We start from the raw sequence: 27,075 nt of genomic DNA on the forward strand, positions 1-27,075 counted from the left end.
ATCGAAATGCAGCAGAAAAGATAAAAAACTAAAACCATCTAATCTTGAGCTGGCGAAGATGGCTCCACATCATAGGTATTCTCGATGGCGGATGAACCTTACTCCTACGAACTAGTTCCTTCCGACTTAAGCTCTGGCTCTTGCTCTGGTGGAGGAAAATTAAGAAGAGCTGAGTACAAACCACGGTACTCAATAAGTAGCACCCAAGAGAGTAAGATAACTGAATGCATTTGGTATCAAGGAGAGGCTAAGGTTAGTTTGCATAAAGCGACAGTATTTAGCAAAATAGTAAATAAATAGACTGAATAAAAAGTAAAATAAATATTAAAAATAATCATCCACTGTCCAACATTACACCATGTTGCAATATGCCCAAACCGCTGTCTAACATTATACCACGTAGCGACAAGGTCAACTCTCTACTCAACGTTACACCATGTTGTGACCGACCTAAACCACTGCCTAACGTTACTCCATGTTGCGGTAGGGTCAAACCAGTTCTATATTCATCAAGTCATTAAAGGTTCGACTAATCCTAGCAAGTCTGGCAGTTCCCCTATAACCGTGGGCACGACTATTCGAATAGTTTTATTCTGATCAGAGATGTACAACTTCCCCACAAGGTAGAGCCCCTACACATTAACATGCGCCGATGTATCACCACGATACCACGTAAATGAAACTGCGATAGGACCCATCACATAACCCTCCCTATTCAATCGCACAACACTTCAAGTTTCACCCCCTCCTTTACAACAAGTCGGGCAGCCCCCTCTTATGTCTAGGTGAATCCGAAAGCAACATAGAATGTTGCGGGATCCATCCATACTCTTTTACGCCCGCCCTTGCCTAGGTATGTCGAAAAGTTCAAACCTACACTTCAAAACCCACTGTTGCCCACTCTGTCTTGTGTTTAGTACGTGTAAGACTTTCTGAATTTCCCGAGAACTGGTCCTTAATTACCATGAGTGCGACTCTCAAAACCATGCACCCACAGCCCACAACAAGAAATATTTTAGTTATCATTAATCCTTACCGAGTAATTAATTATCAACCAGAATTATTAAAGTATAACATTAATGAAATTATAACCCATGAACTAGTTAAAATAAACATGGCTAAGCATTGCCTAAGCCTATTTCTAATCAAATTAGCCCTTGAAAGTCAAGAATAGTGAATAGTAATCAACGGATATATAAATATAATGGCCTAACATGTACATAGTATAACATAGTTACAACAACGCATATTTGAATGTAAAACAGGGATTTTTGCAATTATCAGATCAATATGTTCAAAGATGGGGTGCCACATGCTTTGCTCTAAACCTCGCGAAACTTCGACGACGATCTCGAAGAAAACTAGCGCTTCGACAAGGCCTGCACCTACATTAAACACAACAAACAAACAAAAGCAGTCAATAAAACTACTGAAATAGACAAAGAAACTATTTTTAATGGATTCTTGGCATTTTTCTAGATTCAATGAAATTTGAATGGGCTAAAACAGAGACTATATGAATTAGTTATGAATTTTTGAAGTTCTGTAGGTTTTTTAGACTAAACAGAAAATCCTTAACCAATTTAATGCGCAATAATTGGAGTGATGACATCAGCAAGAAAAGAGGGAGGCGCTCACGTGTTGGGCCCACTGGTCAGTGACACACAGTCGGGGATATGGCGCTGACAAAGGGGGCCGCACGGGTCAGAAAGGCCGAAAGGCTGACAGGTGGGGCCCATGGCCCAGAGAGAGGTGGTGGCCGATGGGTGGACCGCACCAGCCGGAGGAAGGATGCAAAGGAGAGGGGGAACCCACCCGATCGATCGGCGGCGGTGGCTCAGGCAGCGGTGAGGCGGTGAGTGGCGAGCGGTGGCGGCACTACCGCAACAGTTAGCGACGACAGCGAGCGGTGACGGTCGACCGCGGCGGCGGCGAAGGCCAAGGAGGTCTGAGGTGGCGGTGGCCTCGGGAAGAAGATGCTGGCACATAGCGGCGTAGAGGCGCATGCATCGACGGCAGCGGTGAGGTGGGGGAGATAGCGTCGGCGGTGACGGGGAGGTGCGAAGGCACGACGGTGGCGTCTAAAGGGGAAAAGAGGGGGAATTGGCCCTCAGTAGCGGCGGGGAAGATGACAGTGAGTCGGCGAGGTTGAGACGGAGGTGGTGACGACAATCGGCGGCAGCGTTTGTCGTTGACTGGTGAGATCGGAAGCGAGGAAGAAGCAGCGAAACTTGGGAGACGGAGGAAAAGTGGTGGCGGCGGCCGACACTGGGGTATTTATGGGGATGAGAGAGCACGGGTGGGGCGGGAGGGCGGTTGGAGTCCGCGGACGGGATTTAGAGGCTATGGTTGTGGCGAAGACTGTGGCAGCCAAGGCGGTTGTGGTGTGGTGGCGCACTAGGAGGCGAACGGTGGTTGTGCATGCGTGGCAGACGCAGACGCGGTGGTGACTCAGTGGCGAGGTAGCGGCCACGACGAGTTGGTGACGCAGGGTAGCATCAATGCAATGCGACGGCGTGGGCGCGGCGCACAGCCGGTGGTTGCCACAACAACCGGAGGTAGGGGATGGGCCCGACATGTGGGGCCACTTGTCAATTTCTCGGGGAGAGAGGAGGGGGAGATGCGTATTTGAGTGTGGGTGGCCACTGCTCGGCCCACACAGGAAGGGGAGAGGTGCATTGGGCTGGCCCATGGCGGCTTTGGCTGGCCTGGCAGGGAGGGGAACAAAGGAGAGGGGAGAGGGAGGCGGGACGAGCGGAGGGCAGGGAAAAGGAGTGGGTCGGAGGGGAGTGGGCCGGTGGCCTGCTTGGCTGGGAGGGAGAAGAAAAGGAAAAGAGAAAGATGGAAAAAGAGGAAGAAAGAAGGAAAAGAGGAAAGGGATAAGGAAAAAGGGAGGGAGAAAAAGAAAAAAAGGAGAAAGGAGAAAAAAAGGATATTATCTCCAATTTTGCCAATTTCACTACACCACAACCTTTAAACAGCGACTGACTTGAAGTTGCTAACAGGGGGATACAACGATGGACAGGCTGTTGCTAAAAGTTATAGCAACAGATGTCTGCAGTTGCTAATGAAGCCGTCGTTGTATATATACAACGGACAGACCTTTAGCGATAGACAGTTTGACTGTACAACTTTTAGCAACGGACAACCCGTTAGAGCTTTTAGCAACGAACAATACTTTTAGCAACTGATAATCCATCGAGCTCAATTTAATGGGCAAAAAAATAATCCATATGTAATTAAAACTAGACCACATTTAGAAGCAATACAATATTGAAAGACACAAATGGGCACATTAATCATCTATATCAAATGGGTACATATATAATCATGCTACAAGCTTAAGCTTGTTGCCATCAAGCCAACATACAAGGATATATAATAGCTGAATACAAAAGTCATTAGCTTGTACAGCTAGCAAGGTTTCCTATTGAGCAAAAGCCATCATCCAAAAGTAATCCAACATTGATCAAAAGATATCACCATCAGGTTCAAGTATAGAAACTAAAACTACCAGATTGTAGTCCAAAAGCATTCAATTAGCATCTAGTTCACCAATGTCTTCACATCAACAAGACGCTACCAACAACCCCATGACAAGATCCTGCACCAAATTTGCTCCCAACACCCTTCCTGCCAACAAGCTAGCACCACCTAGCATATTTGAGATGATCGAGCAGCACCTTGAGAAGATCTCGGAGAACCACTACCAACACCATGAGAAGATCTTGGTTGCTGACTGCAGACCTTTAGCTGTGAAGTATCATTAGTTAGTAACTGTAGATAATAACCACATGTCAAAAAGAAAGAGAGAATAGAATCTGGACATTACTCAGTTAAATGGCCAAGCAACCAGCATCTTTACAGCATCGCCTAGAGTTTTGATCTCATCATAAGGGTGTGGCACTAATGTTCACGCTTGAGGACAACATTCACAATAACTTCACAAAATTTCGTTAGAGCCTCACCCGCTAGCTTATTGTTTGGATTAACTGAAACAACAGTTGCCTTAGCCACCTTTTCATCACTTGACATGGCAAATAAAATGACCTCACTTCCAGCCTGAAGTAGATGGACTTATGAGAAATGTATAACTGCCTAGATTGAGCAACTATTCAATCACAAGTATAAAATTTGCATGAGAGGTTGAGAAGATTACAAGTGCATCTTTTGAGAAGTGCTGGACATTTGGTGATGTTGTAATGTTCATGGCAGGCAAGGCTGTAGCTTGCTGATTGGCCCCATCTTCAAGTTCGTTGTCACAATTGCCATCCTCTGCGTAGTCATCAGGTTTTTCACCTTGCACATGCTGATTGGCCTCACCAATTTCCTCAGATCTTGGTCTCTACATCAAGCATAAGATGAACAGATTTGTATATAGCAAAAAATTAGAATTTCATACTAGAACCATGCTGTGAAAAGGCATTTTGAAGTACTTTACCATTTGCTGTCTTGAGTTAGAACCATGCTGTGATGTTTCGACATTTGGAAATTCTACCATCCTTTGCTCCTCCCTTTGTTGCATTTCCAAGATACGTTGTTGTAGCACTAGAATATCACTTTCAGCCTTTTGACGTGCCAAAACCGGGCCAAATGCTATAACTAACATTTTGGCTCCTATATGGATTAAATCCATCTGTGGAAAATGCTAGACGGACATTGCGGCTGTCCTTAGCAAACTCTGGATATTTATCATCAAAGTCTTTCCAAAGAGGAGAATCTGCAGGATGCCTAAGAAAATCATCTCTTGTTCGCTCCTCATCATGCCATCTTGTAAGAGTTGCTGTTTTAGATGATAGAAACTACCTTTGGAGACTCTTCTTTATTGGAAAGTAGCAAAGAACCTTTTTAGGGACCCTATAAACATGCTTCCCATCAAGACTGTTCCTAACTGATTTCCACCGTGATACCTTACACTTTGGACATGAATTAGAATCCTTATGGTCCTTCCAATAGAGAATGCAATCGTTTTCACATGCATGTATACTGATGTACCCAAGACCTATGGATTTAATCAATTTTTTTGATTCATGGAAGTTTCTTGGTAGTGCTGAACCCTCTGGTAATGCATCATTAAGAAGACATTGTAGTAGGTCAAAACTTCTATCAGTACATCCTCCAAGAAGCTTGATGTGAAGCAATCTAATCAAGAAACGCAATTTCTTATATTTCTTTGCAAGTAGGGTACAACTCTTGGTTATTGGCTTCTACCAACTTTTGGAGGGCTCGTAGGTCATCACTAGGCTGCACATCTCACCTTCAAAATCCCCTCCATCATCTAGACCACCAGCTAGGTCCCTAGGAGCATCCCTAATAGCTAATTCATCCCATCCTCCATCCTAGAAATAGAGGATAAAGAGTAAAAGTTGAGCTCCAGCACAACATCTATCTCATCATCTATTTTTGGATATCATCCATATTAGGAGAGAGAACCTCTATATTTAGATGTTCTCTCTCCAATCCTCCAAATAGATATAGAGGATGTCATATATAGATGATCTGTTAGAGTACAAAGGGATATGAAGGATGAAAGTGTTTAGGTGATCATCCAAATAAAGATATGGATGACCGAATTTAGATAAGCTGTTGGGGATGTTCTAAGCAAGTCAGATATTTCATCATCTTCAGCCTCTTCAGTAGGGACAGCACCATCACTATTCCCAATATTCACATTGGATGAACTAGCTTCTCCATGGAAGTTCCATGTTGTGTACCCCCTTAAAAACCCATCACATATCAAGTGTTCACGTACATCACATGCCTCTCTCTAAAATAAGTTAGCACACTTTCTACAAGGACATAATATCTTGTTTCCTATCGCTGAATTTTTAAATGCATAAGCTATGAAACCATTCACGCCTTGTATATATGCCTTTGTGTGCCTACATGGGATTCATTATGTAAAATTCCATGTTAACTACATTAAGTCTAAGAAGTTGAGAAATAGTTCGTGTGTGTACCTAGGCTCATTCTCAATCCATGTCTTATCCATAGACCTTGGTGAGTAGATTAAGAGGCTTTCTTTATATATATTTTTACACTAACACATCACACAACAGAATAACCACAAGGCACATCATAAGCTTGGAACAAGGTAATCAGGCATTCATGAATGCAAGCTGGTTAAATAAATCTTACCTTTCACTGGTTCCTTCGACCAACAACTTCTAAGCGATGAATGGCAGCTGCTATGATCGTTTTAGTTAACCGGTACAATCTGCACAAAGCAAAATGACAGTATATCATTAGATGGACAACAAGAGGCCAAGAGAAGAACTTAGTTGTTTTTTTTTGAGTGAAAGATGAAATTAGTTGTTGTCAGACTTTCTTTCAAGAGCAGCACAAAAAGCAGTCTAGACACTACTAATTAATGTGCTAAATACTGGTATGTGATGGAAACAAACTGATTACATATCTAATTTCCACCCTTTCCATACCAATCGTCACCTTCACACACTTTCATTGCATCACCAATATGTATATTTCAACTAATTAGACAACCATGACTGCAGTTTCAGTTCTGCAGGTTACATCCAACCAGTCAAAGTGTGTGCAGACAGTGCAGTACAAAGTTTGGTCCACCATCTCTGTAATTACACTGTTATTTTAGGTTGAGTATATCACTGTAAATCTGCTAAAGTTGGAAAAGCAATACAACATAATCATAATTAAAAGTGCGTGGATTAGTTGTAGCTAAATAAACACAAGTGGCAATACAGCATAATCACAACTGAAAGTGTGTGGAGCAGCTGCAGCTAAATAAACACAAGTGCTAATCTTGATTTACACATAGAGGTAACATAAATATTACAAAAAACACATGAGCACATATTACTGAACAAAAGAATCTTATCTTACGAGAGCTTGACAGTGAACAAAAAAACCTAAGCACTTACAGTTAGCACCCACTGCAATCTATTTTTTGAACTGTGCCAGTACTAATACGAACTAGTAAGCAGATCAAACAATAAATGTATAGAAGTCAAAGAACCATTCAGGATTTTGTGACGAACTAGAGAAGAACGTAAGGAAGAAAGCAGGGGTGAGCAAGATGAGCACCTGGCCGGAATCTTGTTGTCAGATTGCCATTCGGGCATCTGGGACTGGGCCTGGAGCTCTTGCGGTGGGTGAGCGGCGTCAGGTCCTGGGCGCTGCTCCTAGTCGCCGGCTTCCGGGCACTAGAGCTCCTGGCGTGGGCGGATGGCCTCGGGTCCTCGGCAGTTCCTAGGGTGGGCGACGTCTGCGGGGCAGACCTGGCCGTCGGCGGTGGCGGGCGGATCGACGGCGGGGGCGGGGGTGTGGAGGGCATGGGGTGCCTGACACCCGGCGGTGGCGTGGATGTGGCGGTGTGTGGGCGGCTGGGCGCGAGAGCGAGCGAAGTGAATGGGTGCCGGCGGTGCGATATCCTGGGTGACTTAGGGTTTGCAGGTTTTTTGGTTCAAAGTTTAGCGGGAACGGCCCAAAAAAGCTCGCGCCAATGGATGATTTGTTTAGCGACTGACCATCCGACTCTATTACGGATCATAGCAACGGACAGTTCAATGCAAAAGCAAATTATTTACAGCAACAGGCCATCCATCGCCGTATTTAATATTAGCAACGGACAGTCTGAGACAAACTTTTAGCGACTCACTGTTCAACGCTAATTAAAACTTTTAGCAAATGTAGTTAGTTGTTATTTAAGGGTTATGGTGTAGTGTTTTTAATAGATTTAGTTAAGAAATTTTATCCACTGAAATTTGAATTAAATCATGTTAATTATTTTAGATTGCTCGCTGGATATTTTAAAATATTCCAAAGCTTCTAATTAATTAATTTAATTTACACTAGGTTTTTCTCCTGAACTTTATTAAACAAATTGATTTTTGTTGATTTCTTTAATTAGTTTCCGCTAGGGTAAACATTAGGGTGTGACACATAACATGTTTTAGTGCCCCTCTGTCTTTTTTATTGTCAAAAAATCACCCATCTTATTTAATATATCTATACTATTAAGCATTATTTACTTTTCTCAATCATAAGTTTTCCGATTCAACTCACACTTTCTAATTCAATGTTTTGTCGACCATAATTTACTGTTCATGACTCCACACACAATTTATTTTTAAAACTTATTTGCAAAATATATTTTATTTTTATAATTAAAATTAACTTGATCCGGTTCGACGTACGAGCCTTTTTAAGTAAAATATAGAAATGTATACGATGATGAAAGATAAAGATGCAAACTGTTGAATTCTTTTCTGGTCCTCAAATTAGAGGTGCCCCATGGATAAAACTGATATGGACACGGTCGATAAAAGGAGAGTATGTGATTGCGCGGTGCACCTTTTCTTGAGGTTGGTTTGAATTTAATTTTGTAGTTATTTTTAGCAGTCTCTTCACCACGTTGGTTATTGAGCTCTTTTTGAATCTTTATTGAAAATTTATGAAAAAAGTACATATAAGAGCTATATTGTGACATCACAGCCCCCTTAATAGGATTTAATAGGATTTGATGGAATACTCATACCAACAAGTTACAACTTCTTTTCCGGAAGCTTATCTCGAGAGAACTCCAAGGTTAAGCGTGTTTGGCTTGGAGCAATCTTGGGATAGGTGACCGACCGGGAAGTCATTCCCGGGTGCTCATGAGTGAGCACAAAGTGCGCAGAAAAGACATGAGAGAGACCGGGAAGTCATTCTCGGATGCGTATGAGAGAGGACAAAGTGCGCACAAAAGACATGTGTTGATTGTGTGAGGGAAGTCTTGATCTTCTAGAGCACGGACCCGGCCTAGGGGTTCCTAGGGTCGGAGCATGACATATATAATCCCTCCGTTACTAAAAAAATTATTATCGAACACTATTTACATCAAGTTTGTCCACTCACATTTTATCAGTAAGTACAGATATTTTTTAGGTACGACCAGTCAGTTTGTGTTCGTTGAACACAAATTTACAAATGGAAAATATTTTTGAATAAAACATTTACATATATATTCTTAGCGATCTAAAAGTTTAAGCTTGGAAAATAAACTATGATAAAAAAACTCTAAAATCAACTTTAGATATAAGATTAAAGATTAAAATTTGGACATATAGGTACAAGGAGAAGCGAAAAATGTTAGCGTAAGGATATAAAAATATTTTGGATCTTCCTTGAAACAACACGGGCGAATAGACACCTAGAGGACTACTATTATTGTTGTTAAACATCACACCGAGGGATCCTAACTATAATTACGGAAGATTGGACGAGAGCGAAGGTACAATTAATCATGCCAGAGTGTTACACATTTATCTCCATCTAGACGTCGACCCCCAAATAATTTAGTATGGTATCTCCATCATTCCATACCATAAATATAGTCCCCATCATTTTCCTTATATTATACTTATAAGTTAAATTTAGATTTTAAAACATAGATTTTAAGTTGATTTTAGGATTTCTCATCATAGTTTATTTTTTAATCTTCTAATTTTAGATCACAAATATATATATATATATATATTATTCTTATATTCTTTTAGTTGTTAATAAGTTGTTTCTTTAGTAAATATAAAAGCAACGTGATGGAGCTGATAGACGCACGGTACCTAGAAGTCTCTAGGCCTCTCGGTCCTGGTTTTCTTCCCTTTTTTCTTTCCCGAACACGCAAAAGTCCTGTAGAATGTTATATCAGAGTTGCTCTCCCTTTCTGAAGAAGGGACGAAATGGACGTCGTTGTCGATGCACACGTCCAAAATCAAAGCAAAAGATTATTCATACCAAATAAACGAGCGGTCGCTAGCTAACATTTTCAGCTTTGCGCGCTGCACAATCAGAAAATAGTTTTATGCACAGAACTTCATGGTAGTGATATATCGTAGAAGCAATCATACATATGATTGTATTACATACTATCTTTGCATATTTATCGTGCAACGTTTATATACATAACGTTTCAAACTGTCTGGCGTATAACACTCAGTTTGTCGGTATAAACATCTATTAGTCAAACTGTCTAGCAGGAAATACATTTGTTGACAGTGAGCCTGCCACCAGCGTCTGCCAGCGATCCAACAGTTAGGAAAAGTTTTTACAGACAGATATATTTTCTACCGACAAGTGTATGTTAGAAATACATTTTTTCCCGGCAGACGAGTCTTTCATTTCCTTGCAGTTTGCATGCCTCTGTTTTTGCGTCATCGGCAGTTTGTTTGATAGAACAACATGCACACTAATATTACTGGTCTGCTGCTTTTACTTTAGCATAATTTTGTATGACCTTTACTTAGTTCACATTTATAGTTCAACGAGCCACGAATATTTCACTACCGATAATAAATCAATCAAAAATGGGAATGGTGTACCAACATCAACGTGCAAACTAATCGAAAGGTCCACAACTTCCAAAATAGTCAGACTAAACATCACAAAAAAGTAACAGTGTTGTTCTTAATTTTCACTAAATACATGGAGAGCACAACCACGTGACCTCATATCTCCATCGTACCCAAATCCAGAATATGTCCATGACAACAGTTGTCATAATATTTCACTTCAATTCAAAAGTACAAAAGATAGAACACATGCTACAACTAGATATTGAAAAGGTATGGAATGCACTTCATATGAAAACCACATCCATCATGTTGTCTTCATTCATGTGGCTAGTACATCAATTGCCACAACCTGGGAAAACTAGACAGTAAGCCACATGGTTGCATATGCAAGTCTAAATTGCAAGGGCAAACAATATAAGCCGATTTTTTTTCTACATTTACAACCCTTAAAAAAACATCATACTTGTAGCAGATGTAAAAAATAAACAGGAATATATAGTCAAGGTAAATACTACCACAACTGAATGTACTATGCAGTAGTCATTTCTATAGCTAGATCACCGGCTATAATTTTGACTTGTCATTGGAAAATCTATGTTGTTGTCAATCTAAAGCTTGTGAAAAAAATTTGTAATAATACTAATTGACATATTCTAGCTCTGTAATAGTGAGCAAGAGAACACCAGTTTCACCAAAATACAAGCGGTCACTTAAGTTGACACATCAAGTTAATTTTAGAGAAATGTATAGAAATTAAAAGGAAAACACTCTCTAAATAATAAGCTCCAAATTAAAAGCATACTTGACACTATGAAAGTCTTTTTTTACACAAGAGAAGATTGAATACCTGATGAAACCCTTGTTTGCCCTGTTGCATTCTCATCAAACTTAATCTCTGAAAAAATAACATCGGTAAGTATCATACAGAGACAAATCACTTCGTGTAACAATTAAAAAAAGCAAGCCTAAACATTACATGAGTGCATGGCCAAGCAATTGATTATCCATAAGCATCTCCCATAATTTGTATGCGTCCATATGGGCGAGGTAATACTGATCCCTTTTAATCATAGAATTCACAACTACTTCGTAGAATCTTGTACCAAGAGCAGTCCCACCAACCATTATGTTTGGGCTGCTTGTTTTGATAGTTGCCTTAGCCACGTGAAGAATGCTAGGAGTCACAAGAGAGTAGTGTGACTTCTTGGCCTCCCTACAACACATATTGCGCAATGTTTACAAAACTAGCATAGAAAATAAGTTATAACCATGAAACAAGCCAAAATAGGAACATTTGTCAGTAGAATGTTTTGAGACATTTTACCCCCTCATGTCTTCTTTCTGGGATGGTTGGAACTCTCCTCTGCAATAACTACACATGCATATGGTTGAGTAACTACACATTCATAAGGTTCACTATAAGCTAAATAGTTTTTTTAAAAAAAGGGACAAACATGAAGTTCTATATTGTCACGCCCAGAAATTCCTCACACGAATTTCTGAACTTAATTGTGTATTAAATCCCTGTCCAGGACCAGCCAGGGTACACAAAAAGACAATGTTGATTACATAACCATCGTTCTTAGAAACAACTGAAAATTACACTTATTCTAGCGGAAATGCAGCGGAAAGAAAAAGGTAGACTAGCTCCAGCGGGTACGGCTCCAGTCCACAGGCAACACTTCGACGGCGGAACAGCTCACTCCTGAGAGGCACCTCCATCGGACTCTGCTTCTAGCTCTGGGTTGGGAAAGTTAAGCAAGGCTGAGTACAAACCACCGTACTCAACAAGTAACACGGACAAGGGGAAAAAAATAAATGATGCATAGGGATTAACAAGGACAGGCTAGGGTTAGTTGCGGCAAAGCAGCAGTTTAAATAAATAACAGAGCTTAAAAGAACAAGGGTGATTGAGAGCAGTAAAGCATAAATAAAATAAGCAGTTGTAAAGTACCACAACACTGTCCAACGTTACACCACGTTACAACAGGTCCAACCACTACTCAACGTTACACCACGTTGCAGTAGTCCCAAGTGATAACAAATTTACTCAAGTTATTAGGGGTTCACTAATCACAGTGAAACTGGGAGTTCGCCCGTAACCGTGGGCACGGCTATTCGAATAATTTATACTCTGATCAGAGGTGTACTACTGTACCCACAAGACACGACTCCACTACACTTGAACGTGCGCCGACATACCACCACGGCATACCGGAAAGGAGACCGTGATAGGACCCGTTACACAACCCTCCCTATTTAATCGCACCACACTTCAGGTTTCACCCCCTTCTTTACACCAAGTCGGGCAGTCCCCTCTTGTGCCTTGGTAGATCCGGAAGCAGGAGAAGCTTTCGTTACACCACGATTGCCCGTCCATACTCCATCACGCCTACCCTTGCCTGGGTACGTCAAATAGTTCGAAGTCATGCTCCAAATCCCACCTTACCCATTTTGGCATGTGGTTAGCACTTAATGACTTCCAGGGTTTCCCGTGAGCCGGTCCTTATTCGCCATGGGTGCGACTCTCAAAACCATGCACCCAGAGCCCACCATTATCAATATTTTAGTTGACATTAACCCGAACCGGGTAGTGAATCATTATCTCAGCTAAACAGGACTAAGCATAATTATATGTGATCCCATGAGCTATTTGTTCTAAGCATGGCTAAGCATTAACCTAGGCCTGACTCTAATCAAGTTACCCCTGGTCCAGCAATGAATAAAGTTGGATAAACAACGGCATAATAATAAGGTTTACCCGAAAATAACATAAAGTAAGTACTTTAATTAAAACAATGCATATTTGAAATAAATAAGCGGGGAATTTGCAATAATGGGTTCAATATGTTCAAGGATGAGTGTCACTTGCCTTGCTCTGGCCCTTGGGGAACTTCGGCGACGATCTCGAAGTAAACCGGCTCTTCGGCGGGGTCCGAATCTAAGCGACAAAGCACAAAAATAAATAAAACAGGCACAAACTCTACTGAAACAGCAAAAGAAACTATTTTTAATGGATTCTTGATAATTTTATGAATTTAATGAAATTTGAATGGACCTAAACGGAGACCAGATGAATTACTTATGAATTTTAGAAGTTTTCTGGGTTTTTTAACTAAACAGAAAAGTCCTAAATCAATTATTGCGCAATTAATGGGGTTGCTGATGTCAGCGAGGAGAGAGGAAACTGACGGCTGACAGGTGGGGACCACCTGTCGGTGAGAGAAGGGGAGAGGGAGAGACTGACACGCGGGTCCCACGGGAGGAGAGACGAAGGAGGGTCGCGGGGTGACTGACGGGTGGGGCCCACTCATCAGCGAGAGGGAACAGAGAGGAGGGGAGCAGAGCGCGGCTCGGGCGGACGGCGGCGACCGGCGGGAGCGGCGGGCGATGCGGCGGCGGCGGCGCACGGCGACGGCGGCGCGACGGTGACGGCCACGACCGGCGAGCGGCGACGGCACGACGGCGACGACGGCCGAGGCGGCGACGCACGGCGACGGTGGAAGGACAGCGGCGACGGCGACGGGCGAGCGGCGACGGCGCGGCACGCGCGGGCGCAAGCGACGGCGGCCCGACGTCGGCGACGCGGAGGCGACGACGACCACGGCGACCGGCGGGAGCGGCGAGCTTCGGTCTCGTCCGGCGACGGCGCGCGACTCGGCGGCGGTTGGCCGGAGAGGGGGAGAGAGAGGAGAGGAGGGTGCGGGTGCTCACCGGCGGCGGCGAGGGCGCGGACGGGTCGGCGAGGCCGAGGCGGAGGTGGCGACGCGGGTGGGTGCGGGAGATCGGCGGTGGCGGCGGAGATCGATCGGCGGCGGCGAGGCGACCGGGCGCGACGGCGATGACGCGACGGAGGAATGCGCGGCGCGGGGACGTTCACCGGCGACGACGAGGACGGCGACTGGTCGGCGACAGCGACGCTGAGGTGATGACGCGGCTGGACAGCGGCGAAGGCGTCCGACGGCGAAGTTGCGCGGCGGCGGCGAGAGGCAGCAGCGCGGCGGCGACTCGAGCGGACGGCGGAAAGTGAACGACGGCGGGCGGCGGCTCGGGATTTATAGGGTGGCGGCACCGGCTAGGGCGGGCGGAGGTTGGAGACCGAGTCGGCGACGGCGCGGTCTCGGCGGCAATTGCGGCGACGGCGCGGAGTCCGGCTCGGACGCGGTGCGGCGCGGGCGCGGCGGGCAAAACAGTCACTGACAGGTGGGCCCCACCTGTCAGTGGCGCGAGAGAGAGGAGGGAGGCGGCGCGGACTCGCGGCGCGGGCGCGGGCGCGGGAGCTGGGCCGAAGCCGCGGCCCAGGCGGGGCGCGCGCTGGCGGGCGGAGGGAGGCCGGCTCGGCTGGGCCGGCCGAGGAGGAGTGGGCCGGCTCGGCTGGGCCGGCCCGGGAAGGAATAGAAAAAGAAAAAGAAAAGGAAAAAGAGAGAGGGAGGAAAATTGGACTTCGGCCCAATTTGAGAAGGAAGGGAAAAAGAAAGGAAAAAGGAGGGAAAAAGGAAAACCCCACTTTTGCCGAGTTTTAAATTAATTTGTTTGGCCAAATTTTCTGCAATTTGAATTTAAATCCTGTTAGTCGATTTGCGAGCCTCGATTTAGTTGAATTAATTCCTTTTAGAGGGATTTTTCCTGAGTTAATTAAGCCAATTGTTATTTACGGATATCTTTTTTACGGTTTAGGCTTAGGACGAAACTCCGGGTGTGACATATATACCTGCTGCAAGCAAGCTTGTTGACTCACTTCTTGGTCACTCACTTTGTGCTTAGACTCAGCCTCACTTATGTCCTTTGTATTCTCAATTGGTGTCGGATTAGAACCATGTTCTAATGGACTCCCAACATTTGGGCAAGATTCTCCTCTACCTTGACAAGAATAGACCAACCTCTTCAACTCTGCAACCTCATCACGTAGTTCATCCACCGTTCCTTGAAGTACTGTCACTTGTTTCTCAGCTTTGTGTCGACCATGAAGTTCCATTTGAACCTTTGTTTGAGTATACTTGCGATGCCCATGCATGCCTAAAGTAGAGGTGGTAGGTCCAAAACCAATAGAGCGAACATACCCCGTAGGCTCACGTCCAAATACATGGGAGAAAACGTCACCTTCTCAAGTTGAAACATATAGATAATTTTAGTAAAAAACTTATGTGCATATATGTAGGTGAAAAGTTTTAAAGACTTAGAATGGCAGCTTCATCTTGCCTCAACGAAATCCCTTTTTACGTGTAAGTGTTTTGATATACATCTCATCTCTACGTGGCATGTACCTAAGTTTTTCGGCCTACACCCAAGAAATAGTCATGTAATAAATAAGTTTAGATGGAAGTGAACATTTGCGAAAGAAATTCTGCACTTAGATTTACCCATTTATGCCGAGCACGAGCAAACGCCTTGCTGCCAAAGGTATGTTGGGTTAATAGCTTGCCACGGTTCATTTTCCCTCTCATGCTTTGAGCCTAAATAACTTAATGACTAAATAAACAATTATATAACTAATGATTAAATCATAAGCTTACTTTTTCTTCTGGTGATAGCCAATGATCGACAAGCCACAACCAATCTTCAGGTTGCACTCAATGATCACAAGCTGCAATAAATTCCTCCACTGTCTTTGTCTCATAAAATTGGGCTTTCTTCAAATCAGCTTTGTAGTCCTTCCTCTTCTTCCCAGCAGTGGCCAAAGAATAATTTTCAAGCCGTTCATCTATCTCATATACACACTATGAAACAAGAAAGCAAGCTAAGAGAAATTCATAACATGCTTAGAAAGAAAGCAAGTACCAAGTCTTGATTGTGAGCACAAGTAACAAATAAATAGAGAAATTATCATACCTCCAAAGCATGAATAATGAATTGCTTTGCATCTGCATTAACATGTCGCCAATCATCATGGCAGATAGCAAAACCCTTGTGTGGGATACCTATACCCGAGGTATCCGTAGACTACATGAATACGTACGGTCAACAGGGTACCAAATAGAAAGGAGAATATATCTATATGGTATCGGCTAGGAGTTGGGTACGTACCGGATTACATGCCGTATACTTCGGACCTGAGCCGCAACCGAATTAGGATAGATCTTAGTCTTGTTAGATTAGGACACTATCATATCTGTAGCTCTTCCCCCCTATATAAGGGGTACAGGGCCCCCTTGAGGGCAACGAGGATTCATCTACGCAATACGATCGCCAAGCAGGAGTAAGGTATTATGTCGCCACGTCGAGAGCCTGAACCTGGGTAAATCGTCTCCCATATCATCTGAACCATCGATGTCGAGCCCGATATATAGCCACCCTATAAGTTTATTGCCGACATCAATGTCGACAGTTGGTGCGTCAGGTAGGGGTGCGCTATCTTTTTTTTCAATATAAGGTTCTTTTCAACGAAGTTCGATAGACTTCAACTCGGACATCATGAAGAGGAAGTTCCTGCCGGGCTCGACCTTCAAGTTCGGCGGCATCAGGTTTCAGACCGACCAGTTCGGTGCACTGTCGTACACCGACTCAAGCTCCTTCGACTCCGACGAAGAGGTTCGCCGGTTGAGCCCGACAAGGCATTAGGTCAAACCCAGATCCAATCAGGGTCCCACAACACCGAGATGCTCTCCGCTAGGTCGGCCGAACGGCAGGCAAGTCAAGGCGCGATCCCAATGGAGGTCGAGACCAATCTTGAGGTGGCGCCGACTCCTTTGGTCGATGGTTCCGAAACTCGCAGCAGCACCGGAAGTTTCGTGCCGCCCCGAGAGGTCTTCGCCACCAGCAAGCCGGCGTTACCTTCTTCTCAGGCCAAGCGGCAAGAGGAGGAGGCGGCCCAACTAGCAGAAGAGCGCCGACTCAAGGAGAAAAAAGAACACCAAGAGCGAGAGAACAAGGAACAACGTGCAACACAATCGCATGTCAAGCTGCAACTCCAATCACGGAGAAGGCAGCGCGATCTACTCCGAACTCAAGTTGACGGGCATGACGTCTTCAAGACGCCCCAGCAGAACGTCCGGGCGGCCGCCGACCTACTAGGCGACATCATCCAGCAGCTTCCGCAACCAGACATACCCGTGGTTGAAACCATAAACAAGGTCAAGGCTATGGTGACTACTGCTGCGATCCAACACTCCCTCCAGCGCATGACATGTACCCCAGCCGCTCATTCGGAGGCTCAGTAGTCCAAATCTCCTAGGTCTCGGGCGAACGTCTCCAGGCAACCGACTGGGTCTCGGCCGCATAGCGAAAACAGGTCGCGCCGACACTCTTCTGACTCAGCATGGAGGAGAGACTCCGTCGAGAGGCAACGCTACATCGACGACGAGATCCGCCGACTGGATCGGCAACGCCAAGAGCTTAGGGCCGAAAAGTGGCGCCTCAACCAAGAGGATTCCGTTGACCTCCACCGCAAGCTCGAACACCAACGCCACGCTCGCCGAGAGGACCGTCATCGCGACCGGGACCACCGCAGTCATAGCCAAGCGTCTAGGCATCGGTCGCCCGAGAGCTCTGACACTGACATGACGGACGGCGTCCAGGCTTTCACCAATAACTTAAGTTAGTTGACTTGGCCGACTGGTTTCAAGCTGACTCGTATTAAGAAGTACGACGGCTACACCAACCCGAAGGCGTGGTTCACAGTATACTCCATGGCCATTTAGGCCGCAGGAGACGACACCAAGGCCAGGGCCAACTATCTGTCGGTTGACCTGGACGACTCGGTCGGACATTGGTTGTCGGGGCTCCGCAAACGGTCTATTGACTCATGGGCTGAGCTTCACGATTGGTTCATCGCCAACTTACAGGGCACATATGAAAGGCCAAGGACAAAGTACAATCTATACCAAGGCCAACAAAGGAAAAGAGAATCTCTGTCGGCCTATATCAAACGGTTCTCGGAGGTCCGCAACTCCATCGCAGACATAAAAGATGACGTGGTCATTGCTACATTCCCGAAAGGAGTGCACGATGAACCATTCATCGCCAAATTTATAAGGAAGGAGCCAACCACTGTCAAAGATCTCTTCGACATGGCTAACTCCTACACAGCGGCCGCCGATGTGGTGTCAGCCTCACGGGGAGACAAGCACGATGAGAAAGGACATTCGTCTGGCAAGGGAAAGGAAAAGGAGCACAAGAAGGACTCAGACTCACGAAAACGCAAGCCCGAGGAGCTGGTCACCGTCACAGAGCTGCAGCCAATCCAGTGCCCAAAGATGTCTGATTACAACAATGTCATGAACAGCAAGTGTCCCTACCACCTGAAGTCCACCCACTTGGCCAAAGACTGCTTTGTCATGCGTCACTACACAGAACAACTAGCCAAAGGCCAGTCGGGGGCAGCCGGGCCGAGCAAGACGAAGCCCGCCGACAAGAAAGATGGTGACTTCCAGGACCCGCAAGCCAAGCTAAACAAAATCTTCGGTGGCCCGCTCGCATACGAGTCAATGGAGATAAACACCACAACGATGGACGTCCCCCACTACCTACGTTGGTCGGAAGTTCCGATCACATTCGACCGCTCGGATCACCCTGACCGAGTGGCTCACCCGGGGCGGTACCCCCTGGTGCTAGCCCAGTCATCAAAAGCGTCAAGTTGAAGCGTGTGCTCATCGATGGCGGGAGCGCTCTCAACATTATCTTCGCCAAATCGCTCGATGACATGAAAATCCTGAGAATGGAGCTACGCACGAGCAATGCGCCCTTCCACAGGGTCATTCCCGGGCTGTCGGCAACACCACTTGGGTAGATCGCTCTTCCAGTAACCTTTGGAACAAAGGACAACTAATAGACGGAGAATATCTGCTTTGAAGTCGTTGACTTCGAAACAGTGTACCACGCCATCATTGGCAGGCCCACTGGCGAAGTTCATGGGGGTCCCACATTACACCTACCTCATGGTCAAGATGCCCGGACCCCGCAGAGTCATCACGCTGCGCAGCGACATCAAGCAGGCCTTCAGCTGCGAGGCAGAAAGCTACGAGACCACATGGTATGCTGAAGAGTATGCCGGCCGGGAGCAGATACGCGAGCTCTCAAATCGCAAGATGGAGGACGAAGATGTACCATCCAAAAAGATGGCAAAGATCACCACCAACGAGAAGAAGTAGATTGCCCTCGATCCGGCCAACTCGTATAAATTTACATTCATAGGAACTTAGTTAGAATCTAAATAGGAACTCGCGCTCATCACTTTCCTCCAAAATAATATAGATATTTTTGCTTGGAAACCGTCTGATATGCCGGGAGTGCTTAGGGAGGTGATTGAGCACTCTTTGAATGTAAAAGACAATGCTAAGCCGGTTAAGCAGCGCCTTCGCCGCTTCGCATAGGACAGGAAAGACACGATTAAGCAAGAGTTGACCAAACTTCTTGTGGCTAGCTTCTTCAAAGAAGTCAAATACCCCTACTGGTTGGCCAACCTTGTCTTGGTTAAGAAGAAAACCAACAAATGGCGGATGTGTGTGGATTACATGGACCTTAACAAGGCATGCCCTAAGGATCCGTTTGGTCTGCCGCGCATCGACCAAGTAGTAGATTCGACGGCTGGCTGCGCATTGCTCAGCTTCCTCAATTACTACTCGGGTTACCATCAGATTAGCCTAAAATAGTCAGATCAGATGAAAACTGCCTTCATCACGCCATTCGGCGCGTATTGCTACATCACGATGTCGTTCGGTCTGAAAAATGCCGGAGCAACCTATCAGAGCACGATCCAGGGTTGCCTCCACCTATCAGCATACGTCGACGACGTGGTCGTCAAGTCGAGGAAGAAGGATGACCTACTAGATGATTTACAGGAAACCTACAACAATCTCTGACGATACAGGATTAAACTAAATCCTGAAAAGTGTGTGTTTGGCGTCCCCTCCGGCATGCTTCTTGATTTCGTCGTGTCCTGACGGGGCATCGAGCCAAACCCGGAGAAAGTCCAGGCCATACTCAACATGAAGTCTCCCAATGAGCTCCGACATGTCCAGAAGCCGGCCAAATGTATGGCGGCCTTTAGCAGATTCGTTTCATGACTCAGCCTACGTGGGATGCCCTTCTTCAAGCTATTGAAGAAGACCAACCACTTCACGTGGACCCCGGAAGCACAAGAACCCTTCGAGGACTTCAAGAAATACTTTGTCATGCACTGAGTTCTACCCTAGCTAAGAATTGATAAAATAATGCATTAAAAATAAGTTGTTTAATTAAAGTTCAAGAGAAAACCAAGTGTAAATTAATTCAGTTAATTCAATTAATTCGAAGCTTTTTGGATGTTCTAAAATGTCCAGAAAGTGTTTTAAATTATTAATATGATTTATATTTGAATTGAAGTCAATAATTTTTGCTGAAATAAACTTAATAAAAATCGGCAAAATTGGAGGCAATTTCTTTTTTTTCCTCCTTCCTTTTTCCTTTCTTTTTTCCCTCCTTTCTTTCTCTCTTTTTCCCTTTTCTTTTTCTCTTTTCCTTTTTTTTCTTCTGTCTGGCCGAACTCCCCTCCACTTTCCCCCGGGTACGATCTGCTCCACCCACCAAGCCGTCGCACGTCTCCCCCCTGCCCCATGCAGTGCCGCACTCCTCTCCCTCTCCTCCAAGCCGTGCAGCACCCACCTCCCCCTCTCCAAGCTTTGACCATCCCATCTCTATCTCCACCTAAAAAATCAATTCCCATAATTTAGGACTCCAATTTTTATCCCTTTGAAAACTTATCTATTCCTTTTTAATAGGAGATGGATAACTAGATTTATCTGTAGCTCTCCCCTATAAGTACGCCCTAGAGCCTCACCTCTTTTCCCCGTCTCCCTCTCCCGTGCTCCTCGAGACACCTCCTGCCGCCCCTGTCCTAGCAGCCAGCCGCCGGCAGCCCTGTTGCTCCCTGTTCGCAGTAGCCGTTCGCCAAATCTCTCCACTAAATCTCAGGTTCGCATATATTTTATTCTTGCGAATCAATCTAAATTAATCAACCTTTTAATTGTTTTGGTTTCCTATCCGAACAGCAAGAAACAGCAGCAACGTCGCTGATCTCTCCACCAAATCTCACGTTCACATACGTTTTACTCCTGTGCATCAATCTATTTTGAGTCGTTAAATCTCGATTTAACGAGTCGTTAGTTCCTGTTGTTATTCTGCTAACAGTTCACGGTTTCACATTTTGGATCTGATTCGTCGTGCGAATCTTTGATTCGTGCATGGATTGATTCTGTCATGCGAATGCGTGTTCTGTTCGCAATTTCCCGAGCCGCGGCCCACCCCGCGCTCAAAGTCTCCATCGCCTCCTTCGGCCCACTCCTTTTCCCTCTCCTCCCAGCTAGCCGGCCGCTTCCCTTCGGCCCACCTCCTCTCCTCCCCTTTCCTCTCTGCCGGTCCAACACCCCCAGCTCACTCCTTCCTCCCTCCTCTCTCTCTCTTCGGCCTCCTCGTGCGTGGGCCGGCCCATCCTCGCAAGCGCCCCGGAGTCCAGGCCGCCTCCCCTAACCTCTCAGGACACTTCCTCCTCTAGCTGCCGCCCACGGCTTGCCATCAAGCCGCGCCGGCCGCCCCTCGCTTGGCTCGCCACCATGGCCTTGCGCCGTCGTCGCCATCGCATCTCGACCGCTCCACCGCTCCGCGCTTCCGTGTGCCCATCGGCCGCGCCGTGTCCGTTCTGCGCTGCCGCCACGTCTTGCCTGCGCGCCGCCACTCTCCTCTTTCTCGCCTCACCACCCCACCCATGAGCGCCTCGAGCCCGAGTCGTCGCCCGAGCCGTGCTGCCACATCCGTGCATGCCTGCCGCTCGCGCCGCCGCAACCACCTTCCGCTTTCCCAAGGCACCGCCAACCACCGCCCGCACATCCCGGCGTCGCGTCTTGGCTGCGCCGCTAACCACCTCCCCACCCTATGCGCCGGTCGCCCCCTATAAATTCCACCTCTGTCACGCCCAGAAATTTACACCAAATTTCTGAACAATAGTCGTGGTGTGTGTCACCCCCGGAGTTTTAACCCAAGCCTAAAATCGTAAAAAGAAATTCGTAAATAACAATTGGCTTAATTAACTCAGGAAGAATCCCTCTAAAAGGAACTTAATTTAATTAAATCGAGGTTCCAAATCAATTAACTGGATTTAAACTCAAATTACAGAAGTATAAAATTTGGCCAAACAAATTAATTTAAAACTCGGCAAAAATGGGGTTTTCCTTTTTCCCTCCTTTTTTCCTTCTTTTTCCCTTCCTTCTCAAATTCGGCCGAAGTCCAATTTTCCTCCCTTCCTTTTCTTTTTCCTCCCCTCCTTCCTGGGCCGGCCCAGCCGAGCCGGCCCACCTTCCCTCGGCCGGCCCAGCCGACCGGCTCCTTCCTCCCGCGCGCGCACCTTCCTCCGCCTGGGCCGCCGCCTCGGCCCAGCTCGCGCCCGCGCTCGCGGCGAAGTCCGCCTCGCCTCCCTCCTTCCTTGCGCCACTGACAGGTGGGGCCCACCTGTCAGCGACCAAGCTTCGCCCGCTCGCCCGCGCCCGCGCCGCGCCGCGCCGGCCGAGTCCGCCTCCGCCCTGACTCCTCCGGACGTCGCGCCGCCACCGCAACCGCCGCCGCCGAGTTCGCCGCGTCGTCGACTCGGTCTCCACCGGCCGTTCCGCCCTAGCCGGCGCCGCCACCCTATAAAATCCCTGTGCCTCTGCCCCGCCGCCACTTTCCCCCTCCGCCCGAAGCTTCCCTCCGTCGCCGTGAGCCGCCGATCTCCTCGTCGGCCGTCGGACGTCGCCGCCCACCCGCGTCACCACCGCCATCTCTACCTCGCTGACCTCCCGCCGGCCTCCGTCGCTGCCGGTGTGCACCCGAGCATCGTTGCCGCCCCTTTGTCCCTCCCGCCGCCGTGCCCCGTCGTCTCGACGCCGTCGGCCGATCTCGCCACCAAACGTCGCAAGCCGCCGCTCGTCCGCGTCCGCACCTCCGCCTCGCCCTCGCCGACGCGCCGCCGTCTCTGTCGCCGCTGGTGAGCTCTCCTCTCCTCTCTCCCTCTTTCTTTCCCCTCGCACCGCCGCTGCCGACCTCCCCGTGCCGTCGGCAAGCACCAGGAGCCACGCTCCGCCGCCGTCGGGTCGCCGCCTGACGTCGTCGTCGTCACGCCGTCGTTGCTGTGCCGTTCGCCGTCGCCGCTGTGCGCCACTGCTCCGGTTGCACCGTCGTCGTGCGCCGCCGCTCCGGTCGCGTCCGCCGCTCGGGCGCCAAGCTGCGTCGCTGCTTGGCCGACGCCACCTCGCTCCTCCCTCATGCTCCCGTCTAGCTCCTCTGGCCACACCCGCCACGCAACCTCCTCCCGCGCGCAACCATCACTCCGCTTTCCCCGGTCGCGCCGTCGCTCGCCACGGTCGTCGCCAATCCCGCCGCCCCGCTGCATCCCCCTCCTCTTCCTCCGTGCGCGCGCCGCCCGGCCGTTGCCGCCGTCGCCGCGAGGCGCCGTCGTTGCCTCCCCGACCGAACGCCGCATCCCATCCCCCTCTCCCTTGCGCCGCCGCTCCGTAGCGCCGTCGCGCCACCGTCGCCCGGCGCCGATCGATCTCGCCGCATCGGCCGTCGTCGCCGCGCCACCCCGGTGAGCCCGCTCTCCTCCCTCCCGCGCGCCGTCGCTGGGTCTCGTGCGCTGCCGGCGCTCGCCGTCACATCTTCACCCTTCGTCACCGTCGTCGCACGGTCGCCAAGCCCCCGCTGCCGGCGTCCGTCATCGTCTCTCCCTCCCGCCGCTCATCGCCGCTCCGAGCCGCGCCACCCCGTCGCTGTCTCCGCCTCCTCTACGCCGACTCGTCGTCGCCGTTGTCGTCGCCGTCCCTTCGCCCGTCACCACCTTTTCCGTCGCCGCCACCCCTCCGCTCGCCGTGACCCCTGCCTCGCCGTCCGCCGCCGCCCGTCGCCTCGCGCCGGTGGTTGCCGACGCCGTCGTCGCCCTCCGGTCGCCGGTCGATGTCACCGACGTCGACGCCCTCGCGCCGCCGGTCATCGCCGTCGCCACCTTCTCCTTCTCCTCGGCCCTCGCCGTCTCCGCCGCGCCGTCGCGCTGCTCGCCGCCAGCCGCGCCCTCCTCCCCTCTCTGTTTCCCTCTCACTGGCCAGCGGGTCCCACCCGCCAGCCCCTCCCTCTCGGTCGGGCCCGCGTGTCAGCCGCCCACTTACCCTCTCTCCCACCGACAGGTGGCCCCCACCTGTCAGCCGTCAGTCCTCTCTCCTCGCTGACGTCAGCAGCCCCATTAATTGCGCAATAAATCAATAAGGTTTGCCCTATTATTGCAAATTCCCCGCTTTATTTATTCAAATATGCATTGTTTTAATTAAAGTATTTACTGTATTTATTTTTCGGGTAGTTCTTATTATTATGCTGTTGATTATCTAACTTTATTCATGCTAGACCAAGGGTAACTTGATTAGAGTTAGGCCTAGGTTAATGCTTAGCCGTGCTTAGAACAAGTAGCTCATGGGATCACATTTAATATTGCTTAGTTCTGAATAGCTATAATAATGATTCATTACCCGGTTCGGGCTAATGTCAACTAAAATATTGCTAATGGTGGGCTGTGGGTGCATGGTTTTGAGAGTCGTACCCATGGCAATTAAGGATCGGTTCACGGGAAACCCTGGAAGTAATTTAGTGCTAACCACATGCCGAAATGGGTGAGGTGGGATTTGAAGCATGGCTTCGAACTATTTGATGTACCAAGGCAAGGGTAGGCATGATGGAGTATGGACAGGCAATCGTGGTGTAATGAAAGCCTCTGCTGCTTCTGGATCTACCAAGGCACAAGAGGGGACTGCCCAACTTGGTGTAAAGGAGGGGCTGAAACCTGAAGTGCGGTGCGATTAAATAGGGAGGGTTATGTGACGGGTCCTATCACGGTCTCCTTTCTGGTATGCCGTGGTGGTATGTCGGCGCACTTTCAAGTGTAGTGGAGTCGGGTCTTGTGGGTACAGTAGTACACCTCTGATCAGAGTAAAACCTGTTCGAATAGCCGTGCCCACGGTTACGGGCGAACTCCCAGCTTCACTGTGATTAATGAACCTTTAATGACCTGAGTAAACTGGTTTTCACCTGGGACTACTGCAACGTGGTGTAGCGTTGAGTAGTGGTTGGGCCTGTTGGACAGTGTTGTGGTATTTTACAACTGTTATTTACTTATTCTTTATTGTATTTAATTACTTTTATTCGGTTTATTCTCTTTTATTTATTTAAGTGCTGCTTTATTGCAACTAACCCTAAGCCTGTCCGTCATAGTCCTTATGCATCATTTATTACCCACTTTTCCGTGTTGCTTGTTGAGTACGGTGGTTTGTTGTCACGCCCGGAGTTTTATCCCAAGCCTAAAATCGTAAAAAGAAATTCATAAATAACAATTGGCTTAATTAACTCATGAAAAATCACTCTAAAAGGAATTAATTCAATTAAATCGAGGTTCCAAATCAATTAACAGGATTTAAACTCAAATTGCACAAGTATAAATTTTGGCCAAACAAATTAATTTAAAACTCGGCAAAAATGGAGTTTTCCTTTTTCCCTCCTTTTTCCTTTCTTTTTCCCTTCCTTCTCAAATTGGGCCGAAGTCCAATTTTCCTCCCCTCCTTTTCTTTTTCCTTTTTCTTTTTCCTCTCCTCCTTCCCGGGCCGGCCCATCTTCCCCCTCGGCCGGCCCAGCCAAGCCGGCCTCTCCAGCGCGCGCCGCCTCCCTCACGGGCCGCCGCTCGGCCCAGCTGCCCCGAGCCGCCAGCCCAGCTTCACCAGTCCGCGCCCGCGCTCACGGCGAAGTCCGCCTCGCCTCCCTCCTTCCTTGTGCCACTGACAGGCGGGCCCCGCCTGTCAGCGACCGAACCCAGGCGCCGGCCGAGTCCGCCTCCGCCCCGACTCCTCTGGACGCCGCGCCGCCGCGCCGCCACCGCAACCGCCGCCGCAGAGTTCGCCGCGTCGTCGACTCGGTCTCGACCGGCCGCTCCGCCCTAGTCGGCGCCGCCACCCTATAAAATCCCCGCCGCCTCGCGCCGCCGCTCACCTTTTTCCTCCACCCGCCCGAGCCGCCGCCGCGCTGCCCCGTCGCCGCCGCCGTTCGATTTCGCTGCCGGACGCCGATTCCTGTCGTCCAGCCGCGCCATCGCCTCCGCCTCAACGTCGCCAAGCTTCCTCCGGCTTCCGTCGCCGTCGGTGGGCACCCCGCACCCTTCGCCACCCCTTCATCCTCTCCACCGTCGTGTCCCGTCGCTCTGTCGCCTTCGGCCGGTCTCGCCACCGAACGTCGAAAGCCGTCGCTCGTCCGCGTCTCCACCTCCGCCTCATCCTCGCTGACTTGCTGCCGTCCTCCGTCGCCGTCGGTGAGCCCTCCCCTCCTCTCTTCCTCTCTTTTTTCCACCGTCACTGGGTCCCCTCGCCGCCGCGCCGTTGCCAGGTGCCGTGCGCTGCCGCCGCGTCGCCGCCGCATCTCTGCCCGGCGTCGCCGTCACCACGCTGTCGCCAAGCCATCGCTGCCGGCGCCCGCCATCGCCTCCACCTCCCGGTGCCATCGCCATCGCCCCGGACCGTGCGATGCCGCCCATCACCTTGCGTCGCTCGTCGCCATCGCCCCTCCACCTGCCGTCTTCGTCGCCTCGCCGTCGCCGTGGTGGCTTCGCCGCCACTGGAGCGCCGCCGAGCCCGGCGCGTGGTCGCCGCCTCTTCATCGTGCCGGCGCCGTCCCCCGTTGCCCTCCTCTTGGTGCGGCCGCCCTCTCCGTCGTCGCCGCCGGTCGCGCCGTCGCCGTCGCGCTCGTCGCGTCGTGGCCATGGCCAAGCCGCGCCGTCGCCGCCCGCCACCGCCGCTCG

General features: G+C 48.8%; 1 long non-coding RNA gene across 2 annotated transcripts; it reads right to left on the bottom strand.

Moving 5' to 3' along the window:
* Positions 1-3,294: 3,294 nt before the first annotated feature.
* On the bottom strand, positions 3,295-4,994 carry LOC107305481. Of its 2 annotated transcripts, XR_005811675.1 has the most exons (5): positions 4,807-4,994; positions 4,442-4,720; positions 4,160-4,345; positions 3,833-4,062; positions 3,295-3,753 (listed from the first exon to the last, which is right to left on the bottom strand). It is a non-coding gene; the product is annotated as an uncharacterized LOC107305481 (long non-coding RNA). The 2 variants fall into 2 exon arrangements; XR_001551727.2 differs by having other exon boundaries at positions 4,442-4,994.
* Positions 4,995-27,075: the final 22,081 nt, after the last annotated feature.

The sequence above is a fragment of the Oryza brachyantha genome, chromosome 4, assembly GCF_000231095.2.
Source record: "Oryza brachyantha chromosome 4, ObraRS2, whole genome shotgun sequence".
Classification (NCBI taxonomy): domain Eukaryota; kingdom Viridiplantae; phylum Streptophyta; class Magnoliopsida; order Poales; family Poaceae; genus Oryza; species Oryza brachyantha.